Raw genomic sequence first — 5,599 nt, 5'->3', positions numbered from 1 at the left:
TTGTGTACCTCATCATTTGTGATTGTCTGGAAGCATGATAATCCGCAGCGGGTTGATCCAACTTCACCAAGCAGTTGGCATTAATTATCCGGAAACATCCAAGTGTTCAAGAGGTCGTTATAAATCACTTGCACCTTGTTCTGGAAGTATAGAGCCAATTTATTGCACATGGCTTTATCTGGTTTGAATGCGTTATCCTGCTGTGGTTTAGCCAGCAGTTTAACGGTTTAAAAAAAAGTTCCTTAGTGGAATTTCCAGCGTCTTCAATCCTGGCTGTAAAAAATTAGTTTTTGGCAGCAATAATTGCTTCCTTATACTGTTGGAGGGCAAGATTATAGATTGCTTTCTTATCTCCAAAGACGTTCAGCTCTCCTGCAGTTTACTTTTAGACATTTAAGCTCAGGGCTATACCAAGGTGGCAATGTCTTAGATCTCTTTATCGCCACTAGTTTTTCGGGTGCAAAACAGTCGGCCTCTGTCAGGAGCCATTCATTAAACTGGATTTTGGGCCCTAGCTCAGCCAACACCAAGGAAAACCTAGCAAACCTGTACATTTTGTAAAATTAGAAACCCAGGGGAATCCAGGATGGGGTGACACGTGTTGCTCTCATCAGGTTATGTTACCCAGAGTCCCTTTCAAACCTCAAACTTTGTAAGGCAAAAAGAAAAAAAAATGTCCTCACATTTCTGTGATGGAAAGTTCTGGAATCTGTGGGGAGCCACAAACTGGCACCCACTCAGCATTCCCCCAAGTCTGCTGATACAAATGATACCTCACTTCTATGGTTAGACCTAGTATCCGTGTCAGAAAACGGTCCAAAAAGCAACCTGGACACACCACATATTTCTACGGAAAACTGACCCTTTGTTTGCAATGCACCTAGCTGTGGATGTGGGCCCTAGGTCAGCTGGCACCTAGGAAAACCTAGCAAACCTGTACATGCTTGAAAACTAGACACCCAGGGCAATCCAGGATTAAGTGACTTGTGTGGCTCTCAGAATCCCTTGTAAACCTCAAACTTGAAAAGAAAAAAAAAATGTTCCCACATTTCTGTAATGGAAAGGTCTGGAATCTGTGGGGAGCCGCAAACTTCCACCCACCCAGCATTCCCGCAATTCTGCTGATAAAAACAGTACCTCATGGGGGCGTGGCTAGCAGCCGACGAAGATGGCCGCTGCTTAGGGAGGCTCCGTGATCCCAGTCGATCCGCACATTGATCCGGCGACCCGCTTGCCCCTGGCCCAGAGCTGCTGTGGCGGAAACACCGGAGATCGAAACAAACTGCTCCCGGGGTGTACAGAGAGGTTTCCGGGCCGGCGGCAGTATCTGCGACTTTGAGGCCTGGTGCGACCAGAGAAGCCGGGGCCTCAATTTTGGCGACAGACCGGGACCCTCCTACTTGTGAAGGGCTGACCACCGGGGAAAGGCGGGGGCAGCTGACGGTCTGTACTCGCTACAGCGCGGACCGACCAGCCCTTCCCGAAGTGCTGTGTTGCACGGATAAAGCCTGCCGGTATATGTGGTGATTGCCGCCGCGTCCTGTGCCATGGAGCCTCATCTGTGAGGGGCTGAGGAGTTGCATAGGTGAGCAGATCGGTACCCCGCAGCCTGCTAATTTACAGCTTAGTGTGCCTAAAGCATCTGTCACCACGCGCACAGAGACACAATAGACTGGTGTGGACCGGGGCGGCTCCTGAGATTTGTGCCTGCGAGGGTACTGGTAAGGCTTGGGAGATGCGTGGTGAGCTGGGACCTCGAGTTTGGCGACACCCATTGATCTGGAGGAGCAGAAGGGGGAGAGTGACGGCCTGGCCCTGACTTGATGAGGTCACAGTTTGTATTACGGAGGTGCTGGCCAGGGAGACCCAGTGATACCCTTGCTTCCAAATAGCGAGACCCTGTTTTCCCCTGCTGGCGTCAGGGATTTGAGACCTTACCTGTGCGGGGTGCAACACTTGCAGATGGTGCATACATATCGCACTCTGTGCACTCTGTGCTGTGTCTGGTCCCACTGCCCAGAGTGCTGGTGAGTCACATTGCCTGATCAAGTGCTTGAACACCCTACCCGCGCTACAGACTCAGCTGGATTGGGGTGCCCTGCAGCCTGCTAATTTACTGCTGAGTGCGCCTAAAGTATCTGTCACCACGTGCACAGAGACACAATAGACTGGTGTGGAGCGGGGCGGCTCCTGAGATTTGTGCCTGCGAGGGTACCGGTAAGGCTTGGGAGATGCGTGGGGAGCAGGGACCTCGAGTTTGGCGACACCCATTGATCTGGAGGAGCAGAAGGGGAGAGTGACGGCCTGGCCCTGACTTGATGAGGCCACAGTTTGTATTACGGAGGTGCTGGCCAGGGAGACCCAGTGATACCCTTGCTTCCAAATAGTGAGACCCTGTTTTCCCCTGCTGGCGCCAGGGATTTGAGACCTTACCTGTGCGGGGTGCAACACTTGCAGATGGCGCATACATATCGCACTCTGTGTTGTGTCTGGTCCCACTGCCCAGAGTGCTGGTGAGTCACATTGCCTGATCAAGTGCTTGAACACCCTACCCGCGCTACAGACTCCGCTTCATTGGGGACAGGGAAGCTGCTGGAGGCGCGACTAGTGCCTACAACGTCAGACTCGGCGCGGGCGCAAATTTGCTGAATACAATGAGTGGCAGGAACTCCAAGGGCTCAAACCTAGTGAAGCTAGACAAGTTTGTCTACTACAAGACGCAGACGGCGCTACCAGAAGCGGGAACTGCACCATCGCAGGGCGAGACTGCAGGTGCTGAGCAGGAGGTGACACTGCGTGACATTATGGCGACATTGAACAAAGTGGACTCCCACATTGAGACTGGCGGTGGATCTGTCCTTAATCCGGGCCGACTTCAGTAAAATGTCAACGAGAATGTCTGCAGTTGAGTCTGCCACCGAAACATTAGCAACTGATACCTCCACGCTCAAGACACAGGTGAATCACCTCCTAGCTGAAAATAAAGTACTTGCGGCTAAACATTACAGGTACGCTTGGTCTCACCTGCCTTCAATGTCAAACTTGTGACTTTACTACGGCCAATCCCCACACTATTCAACAGCTACTACAACCTGCCGATACTACCCCCTTCACGATTCTCCATCTTAACGTCAGGTCACTATCCAAACACCACCTTGAGGTCAATACCCTCATACAGAACGAAAACCCTGACGTCCTCTTCCTCTGTGAAACCTGGTTACGGGATGGCACCTCTGCCATACCGAACCTCACACTACCAGACGACTACCTTATGTCGACCATTAATAGGGATGGAAGAGGAGGAGGTATCGCCATCATTTATAAGAAACAGTTCTCATGTTCATTCGCCAAGGAAGAACTGCCAGACTGTGAAAGTGCATATTTTAAAATCACAATAAACCCCAACTTCACTGTGTCGGGCCTCTACATCTATCGCCCCCCTGGCCCTGCTTCAAAATTCATTGAGGCTCTCCTCGAGACAGCAAACTCTCTAGTAACAAAAAACTCTAACTTTACCATCCTAGGCGATCTCAACCTTCACTTTGACCTGCTAAATGACGCCACGATCAAAAATCTTCTCGCTGATCTCTCTGCCTTGCAATTTAATTCTCTCATTCTAACTCCAACGCATCTAGCTGGTCACATTCTAGACCCAGTATTCACAAACATTGAAGAACTTAAATCAGAGACACCCTTACCGATGGGATGGACAGGCCATTACCTTATCAAACTGTCCATTCTAGTCAACAAAACTAGGCACAAAACGGCACCAACTCGTCGTCTAAAAAGACCATGGCACAAACTTTCCATCAGCGATCTTCACACCACCCTTGGGGAATTCCACCATGACACCAATTCTGATATCAACGCAACCTATAGCGCGTTTCATGACTGGATCACGGGAGGACTCGACGCCCTCATCCCAGCAAAATGGACGAAAGGACGCAACTCACCGTCCAATCCATGGTATAATGACACCCTCAAAACCATGTGGAAAGACTGTAAAAAAGCTGAGCGCTTATGGAGAAGGGAATATAACAACGAAGAAAAATCCAACTATCTACTAAAACTAAAAACGTACCATAAAGCCATCCGCACTGCGCGAACTGCCTTCTATGCAGACAAAATCGAATCTAGCCCCACCCCTGACAAAGAAGTCTTTAAACTCGTTCAAGAACTTCAGAGCGGCAAATCTCCCCTCTCTAGTATCTCCTCTGCACAACAATGCGAAGATCTTGCTATGTTCTTTGTCGACAAGGTACAGAAAATCTATACTTCTTTTCCTCAGCACTCCCACAGCCCTTCCAAAAACCCTACTCCTTCCCCCAGCCATACCACCCTGACTCACATCCCGGAAATTTCCATTGACAATCTCACCAAACTATGCCGGAAAGTTAAATCTGGTTCGCCGGCAGACCCCATGCGCCCGGCTCAATTTTTAGAGTCACTCAACTTTTTTCTACCTTCACTTACCTCTATTCTGAACCTCTCCTTCACCTCAGCGAGTGTACCATCTGCCTGGAAGCAAGCGTGGGTTTCACCCATTATCAAGAAACCCACCTTAGACCCATCTAAACCGGAGAATTTCCAACCAATCTCCCTGCTCCCATGGCTGTCCAAACTTGCTGAAGCACATGTGAACAGTGCTCTATCCCAGCACATGGTCCAAAACATCATACTGGACCCATCTCAAAATGGGTTCAGACCAGGCCATAGTACTGAGTCTGCTCTCCTGGCCACCACAGAGCACCTCCGGACGATTTTAGATGCCGGTCAAAGTGCTGCGCTGATTCTTCTTGACCTCAGCGCGGCCTTTGATACGGTATCCCATGATATCCTTCTAAATCGTCTGGAGACATTTGGAGTATCTGGCCACGCATTGGAGTGGTTCCGATCTTTTCTTAAAGACAGATCCTTTCGGGTCTCAGCACCCCCCTTTCTATCTAAACCCCATCCCATTGCACAGGGAGTTCCGCAGGGCTCTGCGTTGAGCCCATCCCTTTTTAATCTTTACGTGCAACCTCTAGCAGCAGTGGCCAAAGAATGGGGACTGACATTGGTGTCGTACGCCGACGACACACAACTGGCCATAGCCCTAACAGAAGACCCTTCCATCGCCTCCTCCAGCTTTAAAAACGGTCTCTCCGCAGTAGCCCAATGGATGACAGACAACTGTTTACAGCTCAATGCTGGTAAAACAGAAGTGCTACTCCTTGGCAAAAACACCAGCCTCTGGAATGAGCACTGGTGGCCGTCCTCCCTAGGCACCATCCCACCTCCCAAATCCCTAGTTAAAAATCTAGGAGTTTGGATGAATGCCTCACTCAACTTTCAGGCCCACACCAAAAAAGTTGCTGGCACCTGTATCGGCCTGTTGAGGAGTCTCAGCCACATACTAGGCTTCTTTAACGCCAAGACTCGCCAACTTATTATTCAGGCTACCATCCTTTCGCGTCTTGACTACGCCAATGTACTCCTCCTTGGCGCCAACAAAGGAGAGATATCACGACTCCAACGCGTGCAAAACTCTGCGGCTAGAATGCTAGTCGGCCTCCCCCGCAGATGTTCAGCCAGAGCGACCATCCAAAAACTACACTGG

Source organism: Lissotriton vulgaris, chromosome 5, assembly GCF_964263255.1.
Source record: "Lissotriton vulgaris chromosome 5, aLisVul1.2, whole genome shotgun sequence".
NCBI classification, from domain to species: domain Eukaryota; kingdom Metazoa; phylum Chordata; class Amphibia; order Caudata; family Salamandridae; genus Lissotriton; species Lissotriton vulgaris.
This window is presented reverse-complemented; position numbering follows the sequence as displayed.